The 17,980-nt window shown below is 41.7% G+C and overlaps 1 long non-coding RNA gene across 1 annotated transcript; it reads right to left on the bottom strand.

Moving 5' to 3' along the window:
• Positions 1 to 5,567: 5,567 nt before the first annotated feature.
• Positions 5,568 to 17,319, bottom strand: LOC109559259 (uncharacterized). Its single transcript, XR_002180741.2, has 2 exons — positions 16,860 to 17,319; positions 5,568 to 8,329 (listed from the first exon to the last, which is right to left on the bottom strand). It is a non-coding gene; the product is annotated as an uncharacterized lncRNA (long non-coding RNA).
• Positions 17,320 to 17,980: the final 661 nt, after the last annotated feature.

The following is a 17,980-nucleotide window of genomic DNA, read 5'->3' as shown; positions in this document are numbered from 1 at the left end:
TAGAACTCAGAATAGTTGTGGAATTGTCTATTCTGAAATTAAATTCTTAAATTTGACTTTATTGGAAGCTTTTGTCTAAAGAACTAACCTCTTTTTCATAATGACAAGCAAAAAACTTATCTTTTTATGATTTTACAAACATTTCAAAAACACATTACTCATTTTACTATCAAGTCATAATAGGATTTAGTATATAGAACTAACCAGATTGGACTGGGAACCCACTGTCTTATTGACTAAAAGTAGCATTAGCCAAGTTTGATCTCCTACCTCGTACCAATTACAAAAAAAGGAAATTTCAGATGGATCTGGGACATAAATGTGAAAGACAAAACAATAAAGCTTTGAGAAGATGATATATAGGAGAATATCTTTATGATCTGAGTAAAGAAAAGATTTCTGAAACCATGTATAAACTAGCTGATGCTGCTAAGTCACGTCAGTCGTGTCCGACTCTGTGCGACCCCGTAGATGGCAGCCCACCAGGCTCTGCCGTCCCTGGGATTCTCCAGGTAAGAACACTGGAGTGGGTTGCCATTTCCTTCTCCAATGAATGAAAGTGAAAAGTGAAAGTGAAAGTGAAGTCGTATCAGACTCTTAGCGACCCCATGGACTGCAGCCTACCAGGCTCCTCTGTCCATGGGATTCTCCAGGCAAGAGTACTGGAGTGGGGTGCCATCGCCTTCTCCAGTATAAACTAGCAGTTAACCCCAAAGGAGAAGATTGACAAACTATATTAAAATGAAGAACTTTATAGTAAAGTACACAATAAGAGAATAAAAAGGAAGTCATAGAATGGGAGAAGATATTTACTACCCATGGAATGTACATAATGCTCCTTTCCAGAATATAAAAACAATTGTTACAAATCAAGAAATAAAAGAGAGACAGGCAGTCAATAGAAAAATAGACACACACACACACACACAATGACTAATAAACGTATAAAGATGCTTATCCTCACAACCATAATTTTTTTTCCTTTCAGTCCATCCTTATCCATAAGCAGAAGGTAGAGAGTGAAATACATAAGCATGTTCAGTTCAGTTCAGTCGCTCAGTCGTGTCCAACTCTTTGTGACCCCATGAACACGCCAGGCCTCCCTGTCCATCACCAACTCCCGGAGTCTACCCAAACCCATGTCCATCGAGTCAGTGATGCCATCCAACCATCTCATCCTCTGTCGACCCCTTCTCCTCTTGCCCTCAGTCTTTCCCAGCATTGGGGTCTTTTCAAATGAGTCAGTTCTTCGCATCAGGTGGCCAAAGTATTTCAGCTTCAACATCAGTCCTTCCAATGAACACCCAGGACTGATCTCCTTTAGGATGGACTGGTTGGATCTCCTTGCAGTCCAAGGGATTCTCAAGAGTCTTCTCCAATACCACAGTTCAAAAGCATCAATTCTTCGGTACTCAGCTTGCTTTATAGTCCAACTCTAACATCTATACATGACTACTGGAAAAACCATAGCCTTGACTAGATGGACCTTTGTTGGCAAAGTAATGTCTCTGCTTTTGAATATGCTATCTAGGTTGGTCATAACTTTTCTTCCAAGGAGTAAGCGTCTTTTAATTTCATGGCTGCAATCACCATCTGCAGTGATTTTGGAGCCCAGAAAGACAAAGTCAGTTATTGTTTCCACTGGTTCCCCATCTATTTGCCATGAAGTGATGGGACCAGATGCCACGATCTTAGTTTTCTGAATGTTGAGCTTTAAGCCAACTTTTTCATTCTCCTCTTTAACTTTCATCAAGAGGCTCTTTAGTTCTTCTTCACTTTCTGCCATAAGGATGGTGTCATCTGCATGTTCAAGCTATGAAATACAAATTATGTAATTTAGGTCATTTCTTACATCAGTTTGCATTTAAAACTGGCATTGCACAATATAAAAATTAGTGGTAGGGACTTCCCTGGTGGTCCAGTGGTTAAGAACCTGCCTGCCAATGTAGGAGACACAGGTTCAAGAGGCAAGTAAGCCCCTGTGTGCCACAACAGCTGAAGCCCATACCCTATATCCCTTGTTTGGCAACAAGAGAAGCCACTGCAACGAGAGGCCCAAGCTCCCACACAGCAACTAGAGAGTAGCCCCTGCTCACCAAAACGGAAAAAGCCTGCTCACAGCCACGAAGACCTCATGCAGCCAAAAATAAATAAATAATCATCATAAAATTTCTTTTAAAAAAATGATCAAATGTAAAATTTATGCTAATAACTTTAAATGATATCTTTACTTAAAATGGCATTAAATAGCAAGTTAAAAAATCATGGCAAGTCAAGAAACTGCAAAAGAAATGAAAAAGCTTTGTGTTTTAGCACTTTTAATGGGACTTCTCCCTGCATTTGAAACAAGGGGCCCCACATGTTTATTCTGCACTGGGCCCCGCATATTATGTCGCTGGCTTTGCGAGTGCCACTGTAACAGAGAAACCACTTTGGAAAACTGCCAGTGTTTACCAAAGCTGAACATACACAACAAGGTCTATGACTCAGCACTTAGAAGGACTTCTGGAATTCTGATAATATTCTACTTTCTGGCTGATTACACATGTTTTCTTGTGATAATAGCAAGCTGCTTATACTAAGGGTTTGTGTACTGCTCTGTGTAATATACTAAAATTTTAAGTTGTATTTTAAAAAGTGGAAAAAAGTTATTTGCTACCTCTCAGTCTAAATAAGATAATATTCTACTTTCTGGCTGATTACACTTGTTTTCTTGTGATAATAGCAAGCTGCTTATACTAAGGGTTTGTATACTGCTCTGTGTATTATACTAGATAAGATAGTTATGATAATAAAGCATTTACTTACAGATACGAAATCCAATAACTCAGGATCCTTTATTTCTTTAAAGCTGCAATTTTAAGAGAAGTACTTTGTAATAAAGTCACTAAAGAAGTTTCAGTGGTTTTATTCAGAATTGAAAGAGACACGTGTACCCCAATGTTCATTGCAGCACTGTTTATAACAGCCAGGACATGGAAGCAACCTAGATGTCCATCGGCAGACGAATGGATAAGAAAGCTGTGGTACATATACACAATGGAATACTACTCAGCTATTAAAAAGAATGCATTTGAATCAGTTCTAATGAGGTGGATGAAACTGGAGCCTATTATATAGAGTGAAGTAAGTCAGAAAGACAAACACCAATACAGTATATTAATGCATATATATGGAATTTAGAAAGATGGTAACAATGACCCTATATGTGAGACAGCAAAAGAGACACAGATGTAAAGAACAGACTTTTGGACTCTGTGGGAGAAGGCGAGGGTAGGATGATTTGAGAGAATAGCATTGAATCATGTATATTATCATATGTGAAACAGATCGCCAGTCCAAGTTCGATGCATGAGACAGGGTGCTGAGGGTCGGTACACTGGGATGACCCTGAGGGATGGGATGGGGAGGGAGGTGGGAGGGGGGTTCAGGATGAGGAACACATGTACACCCATGGCTGATTCATGTCAATGTGTGGCAAAAACCACTACAATATTGTAAAGTAATTAGCCTCCAATTAAATAAATTTTAAAAAGTAAACAAATAATAAAATTTAAAAAAAAGAAATTTCAGTGGTTTTAAAGACCTATCTGCATCTCTCCTCTTCTCGCATCTTTGCTCTTCTTTCTATTCATTTTTCTCCCCTCCTTTTCATCTCTTTGTTCTATCAACTCCAAGCTAAAATCTCTTCTAGATTATTCCCTGTAATAATTCTATCGTTATTCCTAGATTGAGAACATTTTTTTCTTTTTTTGGTTTCTAAATAATCTTTGGCAATTGGCATTGAAGGAAGTAGGGACTTATACTACTACTATCTTCAATTTTTTTTTTTTTATAGAGTTTTATCTTTGACTCAAGTTTAGGGGCCAGAACAGTAGAGGTTCACAAATTTCAGGAATTACAGAAAAAGAGCATGGGCTTTTAGAGCTAAATAAATTTGAGTCTGAATCCTAGCTCACTCACTCACTAACTTTCAAGCAACCCAAACTTACATCTCCAGGCACAGAGTTTTTCTGCCATTAAGCTAAGAATTAGAACACTTAAACTGTGTTGCTGGAGTATTAACATATGTCAAGTTGGAGACAACATAGAGAAAGCATTCAGCTCTGTGATAGCAGGTGCTCTACTGCCCCTCCCTCACTGAAGCGAAATAGGTAGGATCTGATAACTACTGAGGAATGGGGAGAATGTCAGGAGGCAGGAACAGCAAGCACTAAGAATGGCCCGAGGTAAAAATAAACACAACCACCCTGAAACAGACTTTAAGAAGCTTTAAGTCACTAAGGAAGTAATGTGATGAAATCTCTGTTTAAGGGAGATTAATTTGGAAATAAACTGGATTGGGAGAAAGCTGGGCTAGAGGCAGCACAGCTTTGAGGTTAAGTCTCAGATTCCTCATCTGTAAGGTGCAGATGGCATTGATACCTACTTTAAGGAGTCTTTGTCTGAATACTTATTGTGCTAGTGCTTAGTCACTCAGTCCTGTCCTATTCTTTGTGACCTCATGGACTGGACCCAGTCAGGCTCCTCTGTCAATGGGATTGTCCAGGCAAGAACACTGGAGTGGGTTGCCATTTTCCTCCTCCAGAGGATCTTCCTGACCCAGGAATTGAACCCTCAACATCTCATGTGTCTCCCGCACTGCAGGCAGATTCTTTACCAGCCCATATATGTGTGTGTAGTATAATAAAAAATGCATTTTGTTTTTGTTAACGGTTCTTGGCACAGAGTTTCAAGAAACCTTGGAATTTCTGATCAGAGTATCTGTTGTTATTCACAGATACCCCATTTCCTCCATATCTGAATGTATGCTAATTCACAAGGTGGCTTACAATGGGCCTTGAGATAGTTACAAGGAAGGGGCTGGCCATTCCGGAAAGACCTAGCATGTGATTAGAGACTTGGAACTTTCAGCCACACCCTCATAGATCTTGAATTCAACCAAGTGGTTGATGATTTAACCAATCATGCTTATGTGACAAAACCCTAGATATAAACTCTGAAGCAGTGAGGCTCTGGGAGCTTGCTGGTTGATGAAAGGACCCATGTAGCTGGGAGGATGGTACACCTGGAGGCAGCAAGGAAGATCTTGTCATGCTATTCACCTCTTGATCTTACTATTCATTTGCTCCCTTTATAATAAAATGGTCATCATAAGGATAGTACTTTCCTGACTTCTGTGAGTCATTCTAGTGAATTATCAAATTGGGACAAAGCGTGGATTCTGGGAATCCTCAAGTACATAGCAAAATAGGCAGAAGAACAGGCAGCTTGGGGATACCTGAGACTTGCAACTGGCATCTGAAGTCATGCAGGACTGAGCCCTTAACTTAAAGGACCTATATTAACTCTGGGTAATTAGTGTCAGAAATGAAGGCCTTTGACCTTAACTTGTGGGGTCCACGCTAACTCTAGCAGTGAGTGTTAGAATTAGACTGAACAGTAAGACACTCAGTTGGGATAAGCATGTTGTAGTTGGAACACCGATGTAAATTACTGACATGGTGCCCAATACAGGCTATTGGTGCCCAATAAATGATAGCGGTAATTATTGGCAAGAGGCAAGGTCACTTTTTTAATTCATTAGGCATTTATTAAGCAGTATGCAAAGTGTAAAGTACCCAGGATGACTAGAACTGCCCCACTACACCCCAACCCTCAAGAAGCCCACAGGGAAATAACAACAACAAAAAAACATGATGATGGAAATAAGTGCTGAGTGTTATGGAACCAAAAAAGAACTGATTAACTTTAGGGAGATTATAAATGGCTTCACAGAGTATCTTAGTTTGCTAGGGCTGCTGTAACAAATTACCACAAACTGGGGCTTAAAACAGTAGAAGTTTCTTTTCTCACAGTTCTGGAGGTCAATCAAGGTGTGCTCAGGGTTAGTTCCTCTAGAGCAGGGGTCCCCAACCCCTGGGGCTATGGACCAGTACTGGTTCATGGTCTGTTAGGAACGGGGCCACACAGCAGGAAGTGAATGGTGGGCAGGCAAGTGAGTGAAGTTTCATCTGTATTTACAGCTGCTCCCCATCACTCGCAGCACCAGATTCTCATAGGATCACGGACCCTACTGTGAACTGTGCGTGTGAGTGAGTGAGATTGCAAGCTCCTTATGAGAATCATTTTGACACCACCCCCTGCCACCCTAGTCCGTGGAAAAAATTGTTTTTCATGAAACTGGTCCCTGGTACCAAAAAGACTGGGGATCACTGCTCTAGAGGTTCTTAAAGAGAAATCTGTTCTGTGCCTCTTCATTGGTCCCTGGTATGTACCAACAACCTTTGGATTTTCTTGGCTTGTGGCTGTATCATTTCAGTCTCTGCCTTCATTGTCACTAGGGCCTCTACTTTCTGTATCTCCATGTCTAAATCTCCCTCTTTTGATAAGACACCAATCACTGGATTAAGGCCCACCCTCATCTGGTAGGACCCTGTCTTGACTGCATCTGCAAAGACTTTATTTCCAATTACAGTCACATTTAGAGGTATCAAGGTTTAAGATTTAAACACATATTTTGGGGTTACACAAGTCAATTCACAACACAGAAGTGGTGACTTTTCAGTTGGTCTTATTGGATAAGTAGGGGTTCACCTGGCAGGAGATACTAAAAAACTAAAAACATACAAGCACGAAATAACTGGTAAAGACAAACTGAAAACAACACAGACACTTATGGGTGACATTATAGAAGCATAAGATTTGAATATAGGCACAAAGCACGATGTCTGACACAGTAGATGCTGAGAAAATTTTTCTGAATAAATCAATCTAAATTATTAAGAGTTCTGTTGGCCTATTTCACCAGAAACAAGGAAATTGATTTTTCAGGAAGTGATCAGTTTGGGACACGCTGATTTGAGATGAAAGCCAAAAAAAAAAAAAAAACTGAAATGAAATAAACACTGGAGACAGGAGTGAGAAAGGAGTCTGCACGGTGGACTAGGACTGAAGACATAAATATGAGTGTTGTCCACAAAGAGATAATAGATGAAAATGAGATTATATGAAATCTCTAAGACCTGGAACAAAAAGATCCAAGAATTCAGCCGGTGGGTGCATATTACAGGCTAGAGAAGTGTCAGTTAGGAAAACAGAAGAAACCATCAGGAATATACAAAGAAAATACCAAGCATCATCATAGAGGGGAAAAAAGGCCAAAATTCAAGAAAGATGCTCTGATAAGGGACTGATGCTATGAAACTGTCAGAATAAGCACAGAAGCCATTTTATCTGGAAAATTACATATGACCCAAATATGCTGGGTATTTTCATATACAGACTTGTTATTGCTTTCATTATCAAGGCACCAGATTAAAATCCAAGCTTTTATTTTTCTTTCAGAAGTTCAGAACAATAAAATAAAGTCATAACAAAAGGAACTATGACCACTATGAAAGGCTAGGTGATGTGGATAACTAATTAACGAAGTGTTGTTAGGGTGTGTACTCTGGAACCTGGATGACATGATGTCATTTCTTACGTGAATTTATGTACAGAGAGTTTATTATGAACTGAAGTCTGTGTCATTCCCCCTACCCCAATTTATATGTTGAAGACCAAACCCCCAGTTTGGCTGAGTTCAGAGAAGGAGTTTCTAAGGAAGTAATTAAGCTTAAATGAGGTCTTAGGTGTGTTGGAGAATGGAGGAGATGAAAAGTATCCACTGAGCTGAGAAGGCATCTTGAGACTGAAAAGTGAGTCAGGCAGCATCATATAGTCGATGGATGTTTATTACAGGGTAACTCACCCACAGGGTGGGATCAGTTGGACAACAATCTGAAAGTATTCAAAGCTGCACTCCACACAGCTGAGACGCCATTGAGACAGTTTTATAGGGCATGGGGGTAGATGCTTGGAAACAGCACGTGAACTCATAAATCAAGATTTATAAACAGGTAACTAGCCTTGTGGGCACAGAAAATAAGTCAGCAACAGTCCTCATCATTGTTTGGAGACCAGCAGAACATAGAGGCCTTCTGGACCTAATGATCACTAAACAATATCTATTAACTACAAAACTCTTGATGGCAGAAAAGAGATTCACTACACAGTACAGCCCTAGGTAGGGTCAGTGGAAGGACAGGAGGAACTGAACAGGCCCAAGATGGCCCAGTTATACTAACAGTCATATAGGGTGGGCCCTGATCAGATAGATTAGTGTCTTTCTAAGAAGTGACACCAGAATGTCATCTCTTTCTCTTTTCCTCTTCCTCTCTGTGTATAAGCAAGAGGCCAGCAAAGGCTATCTATAAGCCAGGAGGAGCTCTCTTACCAGAAACTGAATCTCTCGGACACCTCGATCTTGAACTTGTAGCCTGTGTAGCTGTGAGAAAATAAAATTTCTGTTATTTAAGTGACACAGTCTGTGGTACTAAATGCCAGCTCAAACAGACTTCATAAAGGGATTCACTGAGGGGACAGTGAGGAAAAGGGAGCCAACTCCTAGAATGGGAAAAATAAACAAGACTTATGCTGTAACTTGACAAGGAAATTTTGGAAATCTTGAATGAGGCTGGGGAGGAGGGCAGGGATTTTTTCAACAAATAGCCTCCAGGGTTCTTACACCCAGCAGCTGTTGTGCCATCTGCAAAGTGCAGGACTTGGGTTAGGATTTCTAAGCCCTTTTCCAGTCTCAAATTGCAAACAATCTGAGCAGATATTTTACTGCAAGTGAAAAAATTTTGCCATGACCTCAGATTTATTTCACGCTTGAGGTTCTTCTAAGGATAAATAAATGTTTCAGAAACAGAACAGTCAATCTAATCACACTAGGACCACAGCCTTGTCTAACTCAATGAAACTAAGCCATGCCCGTGGGGCAACCCAAGACGGGCGTGTCATGGGGGAGAGATTTGACAGAATGTGGTCCACTGGAGAAGGGAATGGCAAACCACTTCAGTATTCTTGCCTTGAGAACCCCATGAACAGTATGAAAAGGCAAAATGATAGGATACTGAAAGAGAAACTCCTCAGGTCAATAGGTGCCCAATATGCTACTGGAGATCAGTGGAGAAATAACTCCAGAAAGAATGAAGGGATGGAGCCAAAGCAAAAAGAATACCCAGCTGTGGATGTGACTGGTGATAGAAGCAAGGTCCGATGCTGTAAAGAGCAATATTGCATAGGAACCTGGAATGTCAGGTCCATGAATCAAGGCAAATTGGAAGTGGTCAAACAAGAGATGGCAAGAGTGAATGTCGACATTCTAGGAATCAGCGAACTCAAATGGACTGGAATGGGTGAATTTAACTCAGATGACCATTATATCTACTACTGCGGGCAGGAATCCCTCAGAAGAAATGGAGTGGCCATCGTGGTCAACAAAAGAGTGCGAAATGCAGTACTTGGATGCAATCTCAAAAACGACAGAATGATCTCTGTTCGTTTCCAAGGCAAACCATTCAATATCACAGTAATCCAAGTTTATGCCCCCACCAGTAACGCTGAAGAAGCTGAAGTTGAACGGTTCTATGAAGACCTACAAGACCTTTTAGAACTAACACCCCCAAAAAATGTCCTTTTCATTATAGGGAACTGGAATGCAAAAGTAGGAAGTCAAGAAACACCTGGAGTAACAGGCAAATTTGGCCTTGGAATACGGAATGAAGCAGGGCAAAGGCTGATAGAGTTTTGCCAAGAAAATGCACTGGTCATAACAAACACCCTCTTCCAACAACACAAGAGAAGACTCTATACATGGACATCACCAGATGGTCAACACCGAAATCAGATTGATTATATTCTTTACAGCCAAAGATGGAGAAGCTCTATACAGTCAGCAAAAACAAGACCAGGAGCTGACTGTGGCTCAGACCATGAACTCCTTATTGCCAAATTCAGACTTAAATTGAAGAAAGTAGGGAAAACCACTAGACCATTTAGGTATGACCTAAATCAAATCCCTTATGATTATACAGTGGAAGTGAGAAATAGATTTAAGGGCCTAGATCTGATAGATGGAGTGCCTGATGAACTATGGAATGAGGTTTGTGACACTGTACAGGAGACAGGGATCAAGATCATTCCCATAGAAAAGAAATGCAAAAAAGCAAAATGGCTGTCTGGGGAGGCCTTACAAATAGCTGTGAAAAGAAGAGAAGCGAAAAGCAAAGGAGAAAAGGAAAGATATAAACATCTGAATGCAGAGTTCCAAAGAATAGCAAGAAGAGATAAGAAAGCCTTCTTCAGCGATCAATGCAAAGAAATAGAGGAAAACAACAGGATGGGAAAGACTAGAGATCTCTTCACGAAAATCAGAGATATCAAAGGAACATTTCATGCAAAGATGAGCTCGATAAAGGACAGAAATGGTATGGACCTAACAGAAGCAGAAGATATTAAAAAGAGATGGCAAGAATACACAGAAGAATTTTACAAAAAAGATCTTCACGACCCAGATAATCACGATGGTGTGATCACTGACCTAGAGCCAGACATCCTGGAATGTGAAGTCAAGTGGGCCTTAGAAAGCATCACTACGAACAAAGCTAGTGGAGGTGATGGAATTCCAGTTGAGCTATTCCAAATCCTGAAAGATGATGTTGTGAAGTGCTGCACTCAATACGCCAGCAAATTTGGAAAACTCAGCAGTGGCCACAGGACTGGAAAAGGTCAGTTTTCATTCCAATCCCAAAGAAAGGCAATGCCAAAGGATGCTCAAACTACCGCACAATTGTACTCATCTCACACGCTAGTAAAGTAATGCTCAAAATTCTCCAAGCCAGGCTTCAGCAATACGTGAACGGTGAACTTTCTGATGTTCAAGCTGGTTTTAGAAAAGGCAGAGGAACCAGAGATCAAATTGCCAACATCCACTGGATCATAGAAAATGCAAGAGAGTTCCAGAAAAACATCTATTTCTGCTTTATTGACTATGCCAAAGCCTTTGACTGTGTGGATCACAATAAAGTGTGGAAAATTCTGAAAGAGATGGGAATACCAGACCACCTGACCTGCCTCTTGAGAAATTTGTATGCAGGTCAGGAAGCAACAGTTAGAACTGGATATGGAACAACAGACTGGTTCCAAATAGGAAAAGGAGTTCGTCAAGGCTGTATATTGTCACCCTGTTTACTTAACTTATATGCAGAGTACATCATGAGAAACGCTGGACTGGAAGAAACACAAGCTGGAATCAAGATTGCCGGGTGAAATATCAATCACCTCAGATATGCAGATGTCACCACCCTTATGGCAGAAAGTGAAGAGGAACTAAAAAGCCTCTTGATGAAAGTGAAAGTGGAGAGTGAAAAAGTCGGCATAAAGCTCAACATTCAGAAAACAAAGATCATGGCATCCGGTCCCATCACTTCATGGGAAATAGATGGGGAAACAGTGGAAACAGTGTCAGACTTTATTTTTCTGGGCTCCAAAATCACTGCAGATGGTGACTGCAGCCATAAAATTAAAAGACGCTTACTCCTTGGAAGGAAAGTTATGACCAACCTAGATAGCATGTTCAAAAGCAGAGACATTACTTTGCCAACAAAGGTCCGTCTAGTCAAGGCTATGGTTTTTCCTGTGGTCATGTATGGGTGTGAGAGTTGGACTATAAAAAAGGCTGAGTGCGGAAGAATTGATGCTTTTGAACTGTGGTGTTGGAGAAGACTCTTGAGAGTCCCTTGGACTTCAAGGAGATCCAACCAGTCCATTCTGAAGATCAGCCCTGGGATTTCTTTGGAAGGAGTGATGCTAAAGCTGAAACTCCAGTACTTTGGCCACCTCTTGCAAAGAGTTGACTTGTTGGAAAAGACTCTGATGCTGGGAGGGATTGGGGGCAGGAGGAGAAGGGGACGACAGAGGATGAGATGGCTGGATGGCATCACTGACTCGATGGACGTGAGTCTGAGTGAACTCCGGGAGTCGGTGATGGACAGGGAGGCCTGGCGTGCTGCAATTCATGGGATCGCAAAGAGTCGGACACGACTGAGCGACTGATGTGATCTGAATATTGAAATTACCATTAAAATCCCTTGACTAAAAACTATTCAATTATAAAAATCAGACTTTTAGAAGTCAGTGGTGACTAGGCAAAAGTTATTACAGAAATATATTCTGGGATGAAAACTACTATGAAAGTGATTTTAAAATCAAATAGTCAAATAGGATGAATCATAAAAGTATTGGAAGAGGGACTTCCCTCCGTGGGTTCAGTGGCTAAGACTCTGTACTTCCAATGCAGGTGGTCTGGCTTTGGTCCCTGGTCAGGGAACTAAATCCCATATGCTGCAACTAAAGATTACTCATACCACAACTAAGACCCAGTGCAGCCAAATAAATAAACAAATAAATATTTTTTTAAGTGCTGGAAGAAATTATTTTCTATAGTTGAGGGTCTTCTAATCACAGAAATAATACCTGTCAACTTTAGTAAGTCTGGAAAACACAATGTAAGAGAATAAAATCCCCCAAATCCTATCAACCCTAAAAAGGATAATTGTTAAAATTTTAGTGTATATCATGTTGTGAAATAATAGATTTATAGAAAAATGTTTTGATACTTTTTGAAAAGGCTGAGTTACATGACAATGTAAGCCTAATGTTCTTTAAAAATAGAGAGAGAGAAAAAGAAAGCTGGGGGAATAATTATTGCATGTTATTTTCACAAGGTCATTTTGATGAAAGCCCAAGAAACCACTGAACTTTCACTTTTTAAAATTATCAAGTTAATGTGCACTACAAACATTTCCACCCCATTACTGATCTTTACCCTATTCCTGAACCCTGGGGCACCTATGACCCTCTAGGATAAGGCTCAGGGATGGGATGCAGCTCAAACGTGGGACAGATTAGTGATCTTTGTCTTAAAGTTCTGAAACCAGAAAATCCCCCATAACCCACAAGCCTGGGTGTCCTTTGAACATTCAGCCCTACAGACACTGAGCAAATAGCTGTCGCCAAGGTAGTTGTCTCACACATATGAAGCGCTACTATCTGCCTCACTTACTTTCTCTCTCACCTGTTTTTAGATTTCTGAGGTTTTGATGCCTGTGCTCACCTGGGGCTTCACCACTGATAACACCATGTATCTGTGCCACTGTCACTCTGGCCTTCAGGGTTTCCCTAGCTTCTCTGTCTGTTCATCTTTGCAGTTCATTACTCTCTTACCTCCAGCTGCAGTGTAAACACTTTCTTCTAATGTCCAAAACTTGAGGGAGAGGGTGGAGTTGGAGAGCATTCTATGGCGAAGGGCTAGGTCACAGTGTGAAGCAGTTCAGAGGTTTCACCACAGCCCTCTCTTCACTAGAAAGCATGTATGCTGGTGGTGGGTCTGGGTCTGCCTGGACGTCACATGCACGTCTAGGACTTCACATTACTTCCACCCCCACTGCCAGAATCATTCTTCATTCTCCACTAACATTCACTTTCTCTCAGGGGCTCAGTTGTCTCTCTCTGCAATCCAGTTTCATGCTCGTCTCACATTCCACAGATACAGCTGCATATGTCCATTTGAGCTCCAGTTTTGCATAGAGGTTAGAGGTTTTACAGGCCTTCAGCAAAATCAGGGAGCATTACCAAATGTCTGTTCAGTGAATCAATTAGGATACATTTAGTTGCAAATGACAAGGTCCTTGGTGTAAAAAGTGATCTAATAAGGGAATTTATGTCATATAAGTCCATGAGCAGGACATTCTCCAGGCATAGAACAAATGAGCTGGTTAATGACCTTATTAAGGTCATTCTCTCACCAGACCATCCCTAGGACTGACGTCACTCTCTCTCTGTGTGGTTGCAAAATGGTTCCAGAGACAGCCAGAGCTGTCACTTGTTCTTATTTCAGATCGAGAGAAGTCGAGAGAGAGATATCTGAATGAGATTTCGGTCCCCCAAGCCATAAATTGTTGCCAGTTCCAGTCACATGCCAGCCTAAATCTGAGTACAAGGACCAAAGTAATTTTAAATATGGAGGTCAGGGTAGACCAGAAGAATATGGGAAGAGTATACCAGGCAAGAGAATAGAAAGTACAAAGGGCTCTAATGTGGGGTTCTGCCTGCTGTGTTCAAGGACCAGCCAAGAATCAGTGTGGCTATGTAGAATGAACAAGGACACATGATCACAGGGTAAGAGGGTTGAGGGGGAGTGGGAGAGAGAATGTAGCTCATAGGAAGAATCTGACTTTTCTTCTCACTGAAATTAGAAGCCATTGTTGGCTTCTGAACAGAGGAGAGACATAATCAGATTTGATTTAAAAGGATCAGGCTGGCTGCAGTGTTGAGGAAAGCCTGCAGGAAGCGATAGTGAAAACTACTTTTAGGAGACAACTACAGTGATCTGGACAAGACATCATGATGGCTCAAACCAGGGTGGTAGTTGAGAAAGTGGAAAAAATATATATTCTGAATTGAGTGGATCAGGATTTGCTGGTGGACTGAACATGGGCTGTGAAGAAACAGAGGAGCCAAGGATGACACTATAGTTTTTGGTTTAAGCAACTGGAAGGATGGTGTAATCTAGATGAGGAACAGTATCGAAAGGTAGGTTCAGAAGGCATGATCGAGGGTTCAGTTTTGGACCTGAGTCTGAAGTTCAAGAGAGAGGTCTAGGCTAAACAAGTACATTTGGCAGACCTGGGTAGACAGTTGGTATTTAAAGCCTCCAAACTGGCTGAGCTCACCAAGGGAGTGGGTGTCAATACAGAGAACTATGGACTGAGCCCTGGGTGCTCTGACATTAAGAGTTAAGAGAACATGGAAGCAACCAAGATGTCCATCAACAGATGAATCGATAAAGAATTGGTACATAATATATACAATGGATAAAGAAGTTGTGGTACATATAAACAATGGATAGGTCTTCCCTGGTAGCTCAGCTGGTAAAGAATATGCCTGCAATGCAGGAGATCCTGTTTTAATTCCTGGGTCAGGAAGATCCCCTGAAGAAGGGATAGGCTACCCACTCCAGTATTCTTGGGCTTCCCTGGTGGCTCAGAAGGTAAAGGATCCACCTGCAATGCAGGAGATCTGGGTTTGATTCCTGGGTTGGAAAGATCCTCTGAAGGAGGGCATGGCAAGCCACTCCAGGACTCTTGCCTGGAGAATCCCCATGGACAGAGGAGCTTGGCAGGCGTCAGTCTATAGGGTTGCACAGAGTTGGACATGACTGAGCAACTAAGCACAAGCACAGAGCTGATCCAGTAAACAGTGAGAAATTGCTGATTTTGTAGATCATGAGAACAGCTGTCTTTAATGCCTAGGAGTACAGGAGAGGAGATAGGATCTATTGCCCAAGTGAAGGGATTAGATTTAGGAGCCTAGATAATTAATCCATGAAAAAGGTTGGGGAGAGGGGAGTGTATATTGCTACAGATGCTGGTAGGTAGGTAGGTATGTGGTAATGAGATTCTGCTTCTGTGGAAGTTTTCTCCTGATGCATCAGTGCTCTCAAGCTCATTAGATGAGCATGAGGATGGGAGAGAAGGTGATGGGATTGAGAAGAGAGATGGCATAAACCAGTTGCCAAGGAGTTCATAAGAGTAAAATAAAAGCACAGATGTGACTGCCTGGCAGCATAAAGAACCCACATGAGGGCCAAGTCTTTGATTTTAAATTGTGTCCAACTAATAGAACTCATGCGAAGAGTTGACTCATTGGAAAAGACTCTGATGCTCGGAGGGATTGGGGGCAGGAGGAAAAGGGGACGACAGAGGATGAGATGGCTGGATGGCATCACTGACTTGATGGACGTGAGTTTGAGTAAACTCTGGGAGTTGGTGATGGACAGGGAGGCCTGGCATGCTGCGATTCATGGGGTCGCAAAGAGTCAGACACGACTGAGTGATTGAACTGAACTGAATAGGGTTTTTATTGCCCCTCCCCCTTCCAGCTACATTCAGGTGTATGCTGCTGCTGCTGCTAAGTCGCTTCAGTTGTGTCCGACTCTCGGCAACCCCATAGATGGCAGCCCACCAGGCTCCCCTATCCCTGGGATTCTCCGGGCAAGAACACTGGAGTGGGTTGCCATTTCCTTCTCCAATGCAGGAAAGTGAAAAGTGAAAGTGAAGTTGCTCAGTTGTGTCTGACTCTTAGCGACCCCATGGACTGCAGCCTACCAGGCTCCTCCGTCCGTGGGATTTTCCAGCCAAGAGTGCTGGAGTGGGGTGCCATTGTCTTTTCCATCAGGTGTATGGGTAGAGCCCCAAATTGGAAAATTGGGAGTCAATCGGGATGCTAGATTTGCCAAGGGAGTTCAACAAAGTGACAGGGGAGCAAGAGTAGAGAGAGCATGTGCAAGGGAGGGACTATAATAATTGAACGTGAACTTTATGGATAAAGAGAAAGGTGAGAACATCAAGAGGGTTGTGCCAGAGAAGAGGTGGCAAGATTTTGGATTTGGTATTCTGGTGAGGGTAGGGATTGTTGGGGTCAGAGTACTACAGGATAGGAGATGTGATCAGAGAACAGATTCTTGAAGTAGAATTTACAGACACAGTGCAGTTATTGATAACAACAAGTTCTGGGGATGAGTAAGTGGCTGAAAAAGCGTGAAGGAGAAAATTACTGATGGAGAAGACATATCAAGGAACTGAGAGTCCAGGGTACTAGAGATTATCATCTATTCTACATATATTTTAAATCACCAAGGATTAAGCAGAAATTAGCATTGGAAAAAAACTACAGTAAGCAGGAGCTATCTAGTTGAAAAAAGAGGAGGAGAAATTGAGGAGGGGGAGAGCCGTGGATGATAGCAACAGCGAAGAGTAGTAGTCATACAACCTGATGAAATAAAATTCAAAAGTCAAAGGCAGTTTTAAGGAATAGGGAAGGAGCATGGTCTGATACTAACTGCCAATACTGAAAATAAAAGACATTTCACATAATCTATATCGATTTCCCATAATCCCGCTTTCACGTACAATTCTTGATTTTCTGTAAATCAGACGCTCTGGCAAAGCAGGCCTCGCAGACTGCTTCACTGAGCCACAGCAAATTCCTGGCTCCTTGGCGTATTTAAATTTGGCTCTTCGGTTCCAGCAATTCAAGAACTACTAGATACTTGACCGCCTCTACTAGCCACTGTTGCTAAGCTTATTCAGGTAGTCCCTTCGAGGAATATAGGGCTTCTTAAATGTGTGCAGATTGACAGGAAAACTTTAGCCATTTGAACACTGGAAAAAGGGGTACAGAAACCCTTGCCCAAACGATAATATATATAACCAATTTTCAAGTATATTTTGTGGAATACTTTAGCTGAGAACGACTTTGAAATTGAGGCAGCTACCAAACGATGGTGCATTATCACTGTTGACCCCTAGAGGGCGTCATTCCCAAAGAGACCAAATCAGAAAGGTTGCAAACAGATGCTGATCTTTTTCAATGGCGGCTTCCGTGGAGGTTCAGTGGTAAAGAAATTCTTGGCCAGTGCAGGGAAGATCGCCTGAAGAAGGACATTGCGACCCACTCCAGTATTCTTGCCTGGGAAATCCAATGGACAGAGGAGACTGGCGGGCTACAGTTCATCGGGTCGCAGAGAATCGGACACGACTTAGCGACTAAACAACAAGAACAAAATTTTCAATGGCCATCGTCCACTCTTCAGTCCTTCAGGCTGGGATTTTTCTCACCATGTTCCAATGTTCCATGCTCTTTTTTTTTTTTTTGGCAGTAGCATTCGTATCAAGTCCATAGGGTCGCAAAGAGTGGGACACGACTGAGCGACTAAGCACAGCATTCATATCATGCCTGCGGTGGGATATTATAACAAAAATGGTAGAAGACTTCATGCGATTTTACTTAAACTCCTTGTTGAAAGCTAGAGGAAAATTCTGCGAAGCATTTTGAGGAAGGAAAAAGTGGTCGAACAATATTTCATCAGGAAAATCCATGGACAAAAGACTGTAGTAAAACCAAATAGTTTGGAGAATGGACAACTTCATGAAGAAGACGGCCACAATTTTATCCCACTTCGTTCTGTCTTTTGTTTTTCTGTTGTCTTTATCCAGGTTCGTCTTTTCCAATAATCATTTCAGACATGCCC

Source organism: Bos indicus, chromosome 5, assembly GCF_029378745.1.
Source record: "Bos indicus isolate NIAB-ARS_2022 breed Sahiwal x Tharparkar chromosome 5, NIAB-ARS_B.indTharparkar_mat_pri_1.0, whole genome shotgun sequence".
Taxonomy (NCBI): domain Eukaryota; kingdom Metazoa; phylum Chordata; class Mammalia; order Artiodactyla; family Bovidae; genus Bos; species Bos indicus.
Note: the sequence above shows the minus strand (reverse complement) of the source record. Positions and strands in the feature narration are given on the sequence as shown.